This window comes from Salvelinus alpinus, chromosome 2 (assembly GCF_045679555.1).
Source record: "Salvelinus alpinus chromosome 2, SLU_Salpinus.1, whole genome shotgun sequence".
NCBI classification, from domain to species: Eukaryota; Metazoa; Chordata; class Actinopteri; order Salmoniformes; family Salmonidae; genus Salvelinus; species Salvelinus alpinus.
This window is the reverse complement of record NC_092087.1, coordinates 20,420,280-20,435,005: the sequence shown is the minus strand read 5'-3', so window position 1 is coordinate 20,435,005 and position 14,726 is coordinate 20,420,280. Positions and strand designations below refer to the sequence as shown.

General features: G+C 41.5%; 1 long non-coding RNA gene and 1 pseudogene across 1 annotated transcript; one reads left to right on the top strand and one right to left on the bottom strand.

The window, feature by feature from the left end:
* The window catches only part of LOC139556102 (protein SHQ1 homolog), a 73,654-nt pseudogene extending 62,769 nt beyond the window's left edge, over positions 1 to 10,885 (bottom strand).
* Positions 10,886 to 11,807: 922 nt separating this feature from the next.
* On the top strand, positions 11,808 to 13,779 carry LOC139556098 (uncharacterized). Its single transcript, XR_011671065.1, has 2 exons — positions 11,808 to 11,938; positions 12,451 to 13,779. It is a non-coding gene; the product is annotated as an uncharacterized lncRNA (long non-coding RNA).
* The last annotated feature ends 947 nt before the right edge of the window (positions 13,780 to 14,726 follow it).

The following is a 14,726-nucleotide window of genomic DNA, read 5'->3' as shown; positions in this document are numbered from 1 at the left end:
AGATTTTAATTTTCTGCAGTGAACCTGCGAGTCAATGCAATGAATATAGTGATGAATCACTAAACCAGCCATAAGAAGTGCTGCAGGTCGAGACAGGGCTGTCATGTCCGATCAGCCCTGGCCACTCAGGTCATTTGGACACAGTGGACAGCTGTGGCCTGTCAGTGCTCTGGCCTCGACACAGGGGAGAGAGAGGGGGCACACAGGCCCAGGGTGGGGGTTTCTACTTCATTAGCACTAGTGTCTACACCCATCTGTCAGCTGACATATACAGGTAACTGTCTCATTACTCAAATGAGGCATTCAAAGTATAATGAAAACAGGTGCTTCCACACAGGTGTGGTTCCTGAGTTAATTAAGCAATTAACATCCCATCATGCTTAGGGTCATGTGTAAAAAATTATTTGGGGCATTATTTTGGATACCATGGCTATGCCCCAATAGGATGACAATGCCCCCATCCACAGGGCAGGAGTGGTCCCTGAATGGTTAGATGAGCATGAAAACAATGTAAACCATATGCCATGGCTGTCTCAGTCACCAGATCTCAACCCAACTGAACACTTTTGGGACAGCGTTTCTCACCACAATCAACAAAACAACAAATTATGGAATTTCTCATGGAAGAATGGTGTCACATTCTTCCAATAGAGTTCCAGACTTGTAGAATCTATGCCAAGGTGCATTGAAGCTGTTCTGGCTTGTTGTGGCCCAACGCCCTATTAAGACAGTATGTTGGTGCTTCCTTTATTTTGGCAGTTACCTGTATATCTTTGTCTTAGGGGAGGTGAGGGAGGGAAAAAAGCTGAATAAGGTCAACATGTGAAAGCATAAGAATTTCGCCTTCCCACATGACATGTGATCAAACATTTAAAATCATAAGCATGCTATCAAGATTTTACTGCAAACAGCAACATTTGCTGACCAACACTCTACTCGACAGGCAGGGGAAGGCTGAGTGCTCTATCTCAGAATGCAGAATGAGAAGAGGGAGTCCACAGAGTTGCAGGGAAATGTAATGTTCTTTAGAGGGCTGGATTCCTCCTGCTTGCCTGCCGCTAATGGGCTGTGTATCAGTGCTGCGTAGCATTGACTGATGGCTGTTGGTCATTATGTGATCTCTCCAGAGCTAGGCAGACAGGGATCCTGGCACTCTCAACCCAACGCACCCTCCTGTCATAATGCTATCTGTTTTTTATCTAAATCCTTTCCCGAGTGTACCGCACGACATCCTGCACAAACATAAGCTGTGGCTACTGGCCATGTGTTTGTTGAGGCGATGGGAGCAGAGGAATTAGTAGGCTGTTAGGAGAGCTGGATGGCACAACTGAATTGTCTCACAGTGGAGCAGTGAGGCTCCATACACCCTTATCGCTCTCATCTGAGAAAGAAGAGAAAACAAACAAACCTGTGGGCCTAGCCAGCCAGCCAGACCTGGATCACACCTTTTAAATGACTCATAGATTTCATATGTCATGGACTGACAGAGAAAAAATAAAGAGAAAGAGGATTTGTGGGGGAGTGAGGCAATGGCGATATATACTATTTGCCAGATTCCCACTCGACCTATGTCACAACTCTCCTTCCCTGGCAATATATACGAGTCTGGATAGAGGGATGGCTGGGAAGAATAGGGCAATTTTGTTGAAATATAAATTAAGGAAAACAGTTGAGTACTGAAATGAGGATCTATTCTAGACAGAATACATTCTATAAACAAAGGCAACCAAATGAACCAATACAACAGGGACACATGTCCAAATTACCTTTAAAGAACCAACTCTGTAGTCTTAATGTCAATCTCATCATCAATCCAGTGAAATGTTATCACCTACTGTGAAACCACAACCTCACAACTGACAGTACCCAGAAAAACTATTTAGAATACTGAATATACAATGTTTAGTACTAACAGTACTAAATACGTATACATTAACATACTTTATCAAGTTAAGTTCCTTCTTTGTTGTCTGTATTTTTACACCACCTGCTGGTGGGAATCTTACTTTGTCTGAGCTGAGCTACAACTATAGGTTACTACATTAATTACAGCATACCACAGATATAAGATCAAATTAATGTAAAGTGTTAGCACCTGATTTGGGGATGAACTATCCCTTTACATGTAGTGCTTTTTGAGGAGAGAGAAAGGATGAGCTCACCTGCCTCTCCCTGCAGGGTGGAGTCTGGGCTCAGACCAGACCACCACGGGCAGAACTTTAGCTGACCCTGGATCATTTCGTCTTCAAACAGGTCAGCACTACAGAGACAAACAGGTCGGTGTCATGACAGATTATAATGTAATAAAACGTATATAATCTGTGCAGTAGTTAAATGTCATATAATTACTAAATTGTGGGGTACTATTCTTTGGATAACTCACAGGTAGGTAATGGTCATGGCAGAATATGGATGTCTCGGCGTCTAGCCTTTCCTGTCTCCTCTCTGATGCTGTGGTCCTATCTGGGTTTCAGACACTGATGACATCACTCAACTCCTCCTGATTGGACAATCCTCCATCAGATTTTCACATGCTGTACTTGATGTAATGTTTTCCTGCTTATATGATCAGGAAGAACTCCTGGCCTTTCTTATGTGAACTATAACAATCACATTCTAAACCTACTAGCAGTGATTCCAAAAGAAACCATTCCACTACTCATTTCTAGTCATTGTCTTCAATAATAAAAAAGTATTATAACATTTTTTTAATAATAATTATTGGCCCATCCACCTCTTCAGAGGACAAAGGTAACTTTCTTTTACATTTTTGTTTTTTTACAGCTATTTTGTTACATATACATTATTCATACAAGCCAATGACCTTACCTGCAGTCCAGTGAACACTCCGGACCTCTGATTCCCAAAGCCATACTTCTGCAGTTCTATCAGCTACTCCTTCGAGGTCTCCATGTCCACCTGCTGCTCAACCTGCCAGTCAAACCCATCTTCATCATCCTCTTCCTCACCTTTCATACTCCCACTGCACGCCTCTGTAATGTAAAGCATCAATGTCTTCCTGAGAAACCAAACCATTCAGCCAAATTGTATTACTAAAATCACCAATGACTAAATCCAGTGGGGTTTTCTGTTCTCAGTCCTTACTCAAGCAGTTTCATTGGGCTTAATTTAAACATCAATAAGGCTTCCAACCACATACTGCTAAATTAATCTAATCTAACAGTATCATCAACCAGGGCACAGTTTTTAGAAAGTTATCTATTGGGATTTCTCCTATTGCATAAGATTAAATGCATAGCATTAGAATTAATAAAACAGGGGTCCCCATTCAAGTCAATGATTCGTCCATTCAATCTATTTCTATGCATTTAATCCTATCCGATAGAAGAAATTCAGATAGATACCTTATGAAAAACTGGGGGCAGGATACTCTTCAACATACCCAGGTCTTCCAACAGAGGCTTGGGTGAGTGGGAGCCATTGGGACCCAGGAGACTGGTCAGCATCTGGAGCCCTTCAAAGTGCTCCCCTGCAGTCTCCTTGGGGAGCACCTGAGACATATCACAGAGAGAACATCAGGGAGCAGGTGAAACAAGTGGCACCAATAGAATGTTAAGCTGTACAAGGTGTATAGATGTAGACAATGTGGAAGCAAATGGGATAGAATTGTCTTCCTCCAAACTGTCCTGAAGTGTCAGATAATATGGCTCTTACATGTACTGTAGTACAATAAATGTTAATGATAAATGCATGATTGAATCTCTGCAGAACAGACACCTAACCATTCTAAAGCAGAGGTTTAGTTCTCTAAAAAGAGCAATTAAAAAAAGAGACACTACACAATCTTTAAATATGTGACCATTCCTTCACGTCTAGCCAAGGAGATCATTTTTAACATTTTAAATAACTCATAAAACTTTCAACACGTTGGAGTATTTATCTTAAAAATGCTTTACGCTAGTTGGCTAATTGCCTTGGCTGTGTGCCCCTAAAGAGGCATCTTAATGATTTCTAATTGCGAGTGCAAACGGGGATACCCATTAGAGAAGGTTTATTAGCAGCAGTTAGTGGCTTATTTAGACAGTTTGTCAAACAGGGCATCGCTGATCGAGGGCCAATGAGGTGTAAGTGTACAAAAGGCTAACACTCCACCAACCCAACATAATTAAGAGATCATTGGAAATGAAACTCATTAAAGAGAGACAGAAGTGTTCCATTCCTAACTGATAAAATTGCTTTGCCACTTACACTAGTAACAAATACTTAGAATCAAAGTAGCCTCACGAGCTGGTAAATAAAATAAATACATGAATTAAAAAAAGGCCAAGTCTCACTAAGTAGACATTCATTATTACATCACTGACAGCTCAAATTGCCCTTCACATCTAATAGTATAGCCAGCGATTAAGCCTGGGTGACTGACTGACTTTAGTAATACTTAAAGAGCACCAGGGATCAATCCCACTGACTGCTATCAGCCCCATGACTCCGGGTCCTGCTAGAGTATCTCTGACTAGCTGTAGTACTAACCGCACACTGTGGAGTCTAGTGAGAAAAGAGAACATCCTCCTAATCACCAGTAAAGCAGATCTGATTACTAGGAGGTCAAACGCACTGACAGGGATAGGGTCACATCGCTTTTTAATGATTGTTAGTTTTCCCCCTATATTCAATTAGCAGCTAAATTGTTTCCAATACTCCCAAAAATATAATCATATATATAATATAATATATCTATATATATACACACACACTGCTCAAAAAAATAAAGGGAACACTTAAACTACACAATGTAACTCCAAGTCAATCACACTTCTGTGAAATCAAACTGTCCACTTAGGAAGCAACACTGATTGACAATACATTTCACATGCTGTTGTGCAAATGGAATAAACAAAAGGTGGAAATTATAGGCAATTAGCAAGACACCCCCAATAAAGGAGTGGTTCTGCAGGTGGTGACCACAGACAACTTCTCAGTTCCTATGCTTCCTGGCTGATGTTTTGGTCACTTTTGAATGCTGGCGATGCTTTCACTCTAGTGGTAGCATGAGACGGAGTCTACAACCCACACAAGTGGCTCAGGTAGTGCAGCTCATCCAGGATGGCACATCAATGCGAGCTGTGGCAAGAAGGTTTGCTGTGTCTGTCAGCGTAGTGTCCAGAGCATGGAGGCGCTACCAGGAGACAGGCCAGTACATCAGGAGACGTGGAGGAGGCCGTAGGAGGGCAACAACCCAGCAGCAGGACCGCTACCTCCGCCTTTGTGCAAGGAGGAGCAGGTGGAGCACTGCCAGAGCCCTGCAAAATGACCTCCAGCAGGCCACAAATGTGCATGTGTCTGCTCAAACGGTCAGAAACAGACTCCATGAGGGTGGTATGAGGGCCCGACGTCCACAGGTGGGGGTTGTGCTTACAGCCCAACACCGTGCAGGACGTTTGGCATTTGCCAGAGAACACCAAAATTGGCAAATTCGCCACTGGCGCCCTGTGCTCTCCACAGATGAAAGCAGGTTCACACTGAGCACATGTGACAGACGTGACAGAGTCTGAAGACGCCGTGGAGAACGTTCTGCTGCCTGCAACATCCTCTAGCATGACCAGTTTGGCGGTGGGTCAGTCATGGTGTGGGGTGGCATTTCTTTGGGGGGCCGCACAGCCCTCCATGTGCTCGCCAGAGGTAGCCTGACTGCCATTAGGTACCGAGATGAGATCCTCAGACCCCTTGTGAGACCATATGCTGGTGCGGTTGGCCCTGGGTTCCTCCTAATGCAAGACAATGCCAGACCTCATGTGGCTGGAGTGTGTCAGCAGTTCCTGCAAGAGGAAGGCATTGATGCTATGGACTGGCCCGCCCGTTCCCCAGACCTGAATCCAATTGAGCACATCTGTGACATCATGTCTCGCTCCATCCACCAACGCCACGTTGCACCACAGACTGTCCAGGAGTTGGAGCACCTCATCAGGAGCATGCCCAGGCGTTGTAGGGAGGTCATACAGGCACGTGGAGGCCACACACACTACTGAGACTCATTTTGACTTGTTTTAAGGACATTACATCAAAGTTGGATCAGCCTGTAGTGTGGTTTTCCATTTTAATTTTGAGTGTGACTCCAAATCCAGACCTCCATGGGTTGATAAATTTTATTTACATTGATCATTTTTGTGTGATTTTGTTGTCAGCACATTCAACTATGTAAAGAAAAAAGTATTTAATAAGAATATTTAATTCATTCAGGTCTAGGATGTGTTATTTTAGTGTTCCCTTTATTTTTTTGAGCAGTGTATATATATATATATATATATTTGGAAACAATTTAGCTGGATCGAGGCAAAGATGAATGGTGCAAAGTACAGAGAGATCCTTGATGAAAACCTGCTCCAGAGCGCTCAGGACCTCAGACTGGGGCGAAGGTTCACCTTCCAACAGGACAACGACCCTAAGCACACAGCCAAGACAACGCAGGAATGTCTACGGAACAAGTCTCTGAATGTCCTTGAGTGGCCCAGCCAGAGCCCGGACTTGAACCCGATCGAAGTCTCTGGAGACCTGAAAATAGCTGTGCAGCGACACCCCCCCCATCCAATCTGACAAAGCTTGAGAGGATCTGCAGAGAAGAATGGGACGAACTCCCCGAATACAGGTATGCCAAGCTTGTAGCGTCATACCCAAGAAGATTTGAGGCAGTAATCGCTGCCAAAGGTGCTTCAACAAAGTACTGAGTAAAGGGTCTGAATACCTACGTAAATGTGTTATGACCGTTTTTTGTTGTTGTAGAAAAGACAATGGAGCTAAATATTTTTATAAGATCATCTTTGAGAACTAACAATCACCAAAATCTAAAATTCCAGAAATGTCATTGGGCCCTCATTTATTTTGTTAAAAATGTTTGAGTCACTCAGATTCCATAAGATCACGGCTTAAGCCATGGCAAAACGTGTAAAATTGCAGGAAATTCGCTTTAAAACTGCCCTTTTTTTTTTATCTCAGCCCTATGGCAATATGTGTATAATTTTGGGATGTGCAGATTTCCCTAGCAAGAAGATTCGATATGTATCTAACTATATACATGGGCTCCGATAAGACTCAGGAACAACACGTTTTAGTTTGAAACGATTCGGTGCGATACGATTTGATGCACTAACATTTGTTGCATAAACACACTCATTTTCCATTTTAAATTAAAATCTGCTGCCGATTGAGCTCATAAACTGTGTCTCTCTGAGCTGGATCTGTCTGAGCTGACTTCTCTGTGTGTGTGTTTCGAAAAACATAATTCCACTTTGACATTATTGGGTATGTGTGTAGGCCAGTGACACAAAATCTTAATTTAATCCATTTTGAAATGAAGGCTATAACACAACAAAAATGGGAGGGGAAATCAAGGGACGTGAATACTTTCTGAAGACATGTACACTCACCAGCCAGTTTATTAGGTACACCCATCTTAGTGTACCCCTGAATTCCTTCGGGGTATGGATTCTACAAGGTGTCGGAAATGTTCCACAGGGATGTTGGGCCATGCTGCTGTGATGGCATCATGCAGTTCCTGTGGATTGGACAGCGGTACACTAATGCTTTGAACAGCCCATTCCATCACATCGCAAAAATTCTATATTGGGTTTGGTCAGCAACAATGTAGCCTAGTGGTTAAGAGCATTGGGCCAGTAACCAAAAGGTCAAATGTCAGCTCAGGGTTCGAATCCCTGAGCTGACTAGGTGAAAGATCGGTCGATGTTCCCTTGAGATAGGCAGTTAACCCTAATTGCTCCTAGAAGTCACTCTGGATAACAGCGTCTGCTAAATTACTAAAATGTCAATGTAAAATGATACGCTGTGGCATTCATGTTGCTCAATTGGTATCAAGAGACCTAACGTGTGCCAGGAAAACATTCCCCACACCATTCCACCACAAGCCTGTACAGTTGACAGCACGCAGGATGGGTCCATGGACTCATGCTGCTTAAACCAAATCAACAGGAACTTGGATTCCTCAGACCAGGCAATGTTTTTCCACTCCTCAATTGTCCAGTGTTGGTGATCGCGTTCCCACTGGAGCCACTTCTTGTTTTTAGCTGACAGGAGTAGTACCCGGTGGATCGCTAATTTATGCGTTCTGAGATGCCGTTCTGCACACCACTGTTGTACTGTGCCGTTATTTGTCAGTTTGTGGCCCGCCTGCTAGCTTGCACGAATCTTGCAATTCTCCTTCAACATCTCTCATCAACGAGCTGTTTTCGCCCACAGGACTTGTTTGTCACACCATTCTCGTTAAACCCTAGACAATGTTGTGGGTAAAAAGCCCAGGAGGGCGGACGTTTCTGAGATATTGGATCCGTCATGCCTGGCACCAACGATCATACCACGCGCAAAGTTGCTTAGGTCACTTGTTTTTCCCATTCTAACATTTAATCAAACAGTAACTGGAAGCATCTATGCCCGGCTGCCTACTTTATATAGCAAGCCACATGACTCACTGTCTGTAGGAGTAATCCATTTTTGTGAACGGGGTGGTGTACCTAATAAAATGTCCAGTAAGTGTATGTAGGCACCTGAGTGGGCATCTACCACCCCACCATCAGATAAGGTGGGCAATGTTTGCTTTTTGATCTGAAATCATCATCACACACAAATGAATGTCATTTTTTGCAGATTGAAAGTGTTAGGGTTGCTATGGGGGAGAGAGAAAAATTAGCCGTTTTATAGCTAATCTCATGCTTTTCTACAAATTTTGCCATGAGGCTGAGAGAAGATTTAGCTGTTTTAGAGCTCAGGGATTCTTGAAAGATGGGACAATCTCAAATATTTATCGTAATATTAACAACATTTGAAATATATATATTTTGATTGACCAAAGTATCAAGGAATCAGCTAATACACATGTAATAAATGGTCCCGTGTAGCTCAGATGGTAGAGCATGGCGCTTGCAACACCAGTGTTGTGGGTTTGATTTCTACGGGAAATATATGCACTCACTACTGTAAGTCGCTCTGGAAAAGAGCGCACACTAAATGACTAAAATAGTAAAGGATCAACCTCTTAATTTGTTAAATTTTTTCATGAAATGCAACTAACTGGATTTATGTAAACTCCGTCAGACACAATAGAAGGCATTTCATTTTTACAATTATTGTCCAACAAGTGTTTAAAGGCCTTGATTGTTTAATTCTAACAGATTATTCAAATATGTAATACAAATCTAAAAATATATTTTTGTTTTATTTTAGGCTATAGCACTATGCTCCAGGGCTAATTTCGTTAGCATTTCGGCATGTTAAAACAACATTTATAAAGCAAACTTAAGTCTAGCACCGCAAATACTTCAATTGTTTGAGGATTGTTTGAGGATGTTGCAGAACAGTGAAATAAATAAAAAATCTCGAATATATATATATTTTAAATTGAAAGGATTTTAAGGGGGTTAGCCATCAGTGACATTTTTGCCTCTAAAATATTAATTTGAAAATCCCCAATAAAAACAGAACAATTCTATCAAGTCTTTCACCACTCTGACGGAGACATAAATGTGACAGTGTTTATGTTTTACCGAGTTGACAAATTTCATTTTTTTTCTTCATCCATGTGGTATACAGTAGCAATTTAGTTTCTCCTCAGTTGCTTTATGACTCTAAAACCATATTAAATGTAACATATTTTAACCAAAATTCGTATTCTATTTTAATCTATCAAGCAGATGGAGTTGACAAGTTTATTGGTTGTGACCATGGTGATTCCAATATTGTTTGTTTAAATCAAAAGCAGAGAACTTCTCAGAATATGAGTGGTCGTTGCACTACAGTACATTTATGGTATAAATGACCCTCCTCATTAATTTAGGATTTTAGACAAATCTGACGCATTAAACCAAAACTCCAGACACATCTCTTCAAAGTTTTGAGAAAAATATTATTTAAATTCACAGAGGGCTATTGCAAGAAACTACATAATGTACTTTTTCAGTTAAAATTGTAAGTCGCTCTGGATAAGAGCGTCTGCTAAATGACTTAAATGTAAAATGTAATATGATTTTTTGGGAGAGTTTGAAATTGGGATCCTTTGCTCCGGACAAGGGCATTTCCAGGCATAGAGTAGACATGGAAATTAATAAAATAGAAAATATTAAGAAAATTCCAAAAACAAACCTTCCCTCATTAAAATTCCCCTAAATGTACATTTTAAGCTCAAATAATACAACAACAAAAAAAAAAATACTACTTTAAAAATCAAGTTTCTCTGTCGGACAAGGACTGTCCCGACTTTCAAGAATCCCTGAGCTAATTTCCTGCTATTCTACACTATTTTCCTCAACTCTGAGATAACGTTTAGCAGTTTTAAATCTAAGTTCCTGTAATTCAAAAAAGTTTTTTCATGGCTTGTGATTTAAAAAAATATATGTTTTTATGGCTTTTGGGAAAATTTACAGAGCTTCCAGATATCCATGAACAAAACAAATATATTTTAGAAACATTACCTTTATCAATGTCAAAGGAGGCTTTTTCCCTCCCATCCTCCACTATTGTTTCCAGGTAAGGTCAGTCTTGATAAGAGATTAAAATGTTAGAAATCTGATATTAGAACTAAACATGAACGTATCCTATCAGCATTTTGACACACTTACAGCATATCATGGTGCATTTAATTACTATATACAGTGGACCTAATACTTTTTTTTAAATCCTTGAATTAAGTGACTTCAATACTGGCAGCACATAACTTTAACTGATGGTCAGTCACTCACCTGAGAAAGTAAGGCTCGGCGTAGAATTTGAAATAATCTCCATCGATGTAGAGATCGAACTCTGATGTTCTACTGCAGGGCACATGGAGGTTAGGATAAGGAAAGCTGGGTCCTGGCTTAACTCAAACGCTGAAGTCATCATAATGAGCAGAACACCCACAGGTATATGGACGTACAGAAGTCTCAGAGAGCTGTAGAAACAGTGGGGGAGTTAAATTAGCACACAAGATATTATACACATTTCACAATGTTTAGCACTGCTTGACATCATACTACTCTTGTCCTGTGGCCACTTATTTCTTCTTATATCCTGGAATTGGGGACTCACAGAGCTTCAATACTTTTGTACCAGCAACCAGTAACACACGCCAGGGTCTGGTTATCCTTATCATTTATTTTAAAATGTTCACGGCTTTAGCCACAGGTTGCGCACCTCTCTGTATCTGGTTCTCCCTCTTAGTGGGTGTTGTCATTGTTTATTGGAAATGTTCATGTTTGTGTTATAGCCTATTGTGTAGTGTGTTAAGTATTAATCATTATGTGAAATGTGAATTAGTGCTATTGCTAATGAACAATTTACCTGTTTAAAAGGTGTGAATAGTTTATGCCAGGTTAGGGCAGGTCTATTTGGATGCCTGTGTTCCTCATTCTAGGTCTTGGAGTCTGACAGCTGCTTGTCAAAGTAACATACGAGTTACTAGCTCTTTTTTATTCTATTGACGCTGGCTGCTTTTACACAGGCAGCTCAATTCACGGCTGTTTTTTGTTATGCCTTTTTTTACTCTAGTAATTTTGGCTAAGTAGCTAAGTTTATTATTTTGTCATCAACTTTGTCAAGTATCATCATCTGTATATTCCGTAAATAATCTTTGGCTCCAGTCATCACCTGAACTATCATACCTATTTTTGCACCTGATCTATTGATTCACCCGAGCCTCCTAAATAGGCTGCCGGGTCCTCTTTAAGTCACTACTGGGCTGGAACAAAACCTGTGCTCCAGGCCTATGAATCCACAAGACCACGTTTGAAAAGTGGCAAACACCTCCATCGTGTGGTCGGTTTTGTAGCAGAGTGTGATGTTTACGTTCCACGTGCCAATGTGTCAGTTGCCTACAATGACCGTAGGTTAAATTACATAACGTTACAAAGATCAAATTGAACTGTTACAGTAGCACCCTGCTAAATATTTCAAATACATTTCAAATGAATGGCCAAAGACTGATTTAAATTGTGTAGAGGTAAGATTACAAGTATATTTGCGACTGGGTAAGCTAGCTGCCTAGCGTTATGTTTATTAAAACTGATGCTAGCTAACGTTAGTAGCTAACTAAGTTAGCTAATTTAGCCAATTGAATTTCTGTCCAGATAAAATTAAAGCCTGTAGCTTTTAACAGTAACGTTAAAGTTACTCAAACGATAGCGATGTAGGCGGTTTACATGTATTAACAATTAAGTCACTTGCGGTAATTTCGTGTTCTTTTTTTAATGAGCCTCATAAGAAATTAAGCCTATGTCAGAATCCGAGAGTGAAATACTACACTAGTCTCTACTTAACATTTAGGCTCAACATTCCGGTGTTGTGTCTCCTGACCGCTCCTGTCTCAGCCTCCAGTATTTATGCTGCAGTAGTTTATGTGTCGGGGGGCTAGGGTCAGTTGGTTACCTGGAGTACTTCTCCTGTCTTATCCAGTGTCCTGTGTGAATTTAAGTATGCTCTCTATAATTCTCTCGTTCTCTCTTTCTCTCTGAGAACCTGAGCCCTAGGACCATAAGTCAGGACTACCGGGCATGATGACACCTTGCTGTCCCCAGTCCGCCTGGCCTTGCTGCTATTCCAGTTTCAACTGTTCTGCCTGCGGTTACGGAACCCCTACCTGTCCCAGACCTGCTGTTTTCAACTCTTAATGATCGGCTATGAAAAGCCAACTGAGATTTATTCCTGATTTATTATTTGACCATGCTTGTCATTTATGAACATTTTGAAAATCTTGGCTCTCTCTAATTTTCTCCTTCTCTCTTTCTTTCTCTCGGAGGACCTGAGCCCTAGGACCATACGTCGGGACTACCGGCCGTGGTGACTCCTTGCTGTCCCCAGTCCGCCTGGCCTTGCTGCTATTCCAGTTTCAACTGTTCTGCCTGCGGTTATGGAACCCCTACCTGTCCCAGACCTGCTGTTTTCAACTCTTAATGATCGGCTATGAAAAGCCAACTGAGATTTATTCCTGATTATTATTTGACCATGCTTGTCATTTATGAACATTTTGAAAATCTTGGCTCTCTCTAATTTTCTCCTTCTCTCTTTCTTTCTCTCGGAGGACCTGGGCCCTAGGACCATGCGTCGGGACTGCCGCCCGTGGTGACTCCTTGCTGTCCCCAGTCCGCCTGGCCTTGCTGCTATTCCAGTTTCAGCTGTTCTGCCTGCGGTTATGGAACCGCCACCTGTCCCAGACCTGTTGTTTTTCAACTCTTGATGATCGGCTATGAAAAGCCAACTGAAAATTATTCATGATTATTATTTGACCATGCTTGTCACTTATGAACATTTTTGAACATCTTGGCATAGTTCTGTTATAATCTCCACCCGGCACAGCCAGAAGAGGACTGGCCACCCCTCATAGCCTGGTTCCTCTCTAGGTTTCTTCCTAGGTTTTGGCCTTTCTAGGGAGTTTTTCCTAGCCACCGTGCTTCTACACCTGCATTACTAGCTGTTTGGGGTTTTAGGCTGGGTGTCTGTACAGCACTTCGAGATATTAGCTGATGTACGAAGGGCTATATAAAATAAAATTGATTGATTGATTGATTGTGCCGAAAAGCTCACCCCTGCCAGAATCCGCCCGCCCTTAACGTGAACGCGCACGTACTCAAATCTTCGTTGATGCGACTTGCTTGAACGCGCACGCACTCAATTCTTCATTGCTGCGACTTGCTTTCTAGTTGAGAGTTCTGATCATGTTCGGCTGCGTTTCATTTTATTTTTATGTCGGTTTGATAGCGGGGGAGGCATGAGCAATGTCCGAAGTTTTCGGTTTGGCTATTTGTTTCATGTGTATTCATTTATAAATAAATCTCTTTGCCAAAATGCGTCATCTCTCCAATGTCTTATTCGACTAGTAGTTGTTCTGAAATGTTTATTGCTTGCCTACATTTGTTTCCCTCTATGTTGAATATAACACACATGAATTAATCATTTCGGTTGCCTATCCTGACGTGAAGTATGTTCTATATAAAGTATTTGGGGGGGGGGGTATTTTCTTGCCTAACAAAATCCCCCCCTATCTTGGGACTGCAAGGCCTGGCACACTTCTGAATAATTTTGGTAGCTTATGTTGGCCAGTAGTGTGTACCACAGAAAGTATTTGACTCTAGCCACAAAATTAAGGAAATTAGGGGGGGGGGGGGGGTGTTGGAGGATTTCAGCAAGGCCATTTTCTTGCCTGCCAAAATCCCCCCCCCCCCTATCTTGGGACCGCAAGGCCTGACACACTTCAGAATTATTTTTGGTGACCTATCATGCCCTCTGTGTGCCACAGGATGTATTTTTAAGAATGTAGGTACAGCAGTAATTAATAACAATAATAATAACAGTAATAAATAAATAGTACTCTGTGCAACAAAGAAAGTTCAAATATATAAGTCTACATGTGTGCATATCCATAATCACAGTAAACTTATAATAGAAAATAAAATGTATAATACAATAAACAAAACTATGACTGAATGTGCCTCCATGAAGAATACTCTCCCCCAAAAGGTCCTTTCACCCTCAATATGTAATGATGGGGCGGTGAGTCGGAAGCAGGTGAAACTTTTTAATAAACCAACAAAACCAAGCACACACCACTTACACAAAGCAGCACACCGATAAACAAGAACAATACCAACTGGTGAGTGAACCTGGGAGAGTGACATATAAAAGGGAGGAAATTATGAAGGTAATGGAGTGCAGGTGTGAATCATAATGATTCATAATGATTCACAGGTGCGCGTAATGATGAGTGCCAGGTGTGCGTAATGATGAATCCCAGG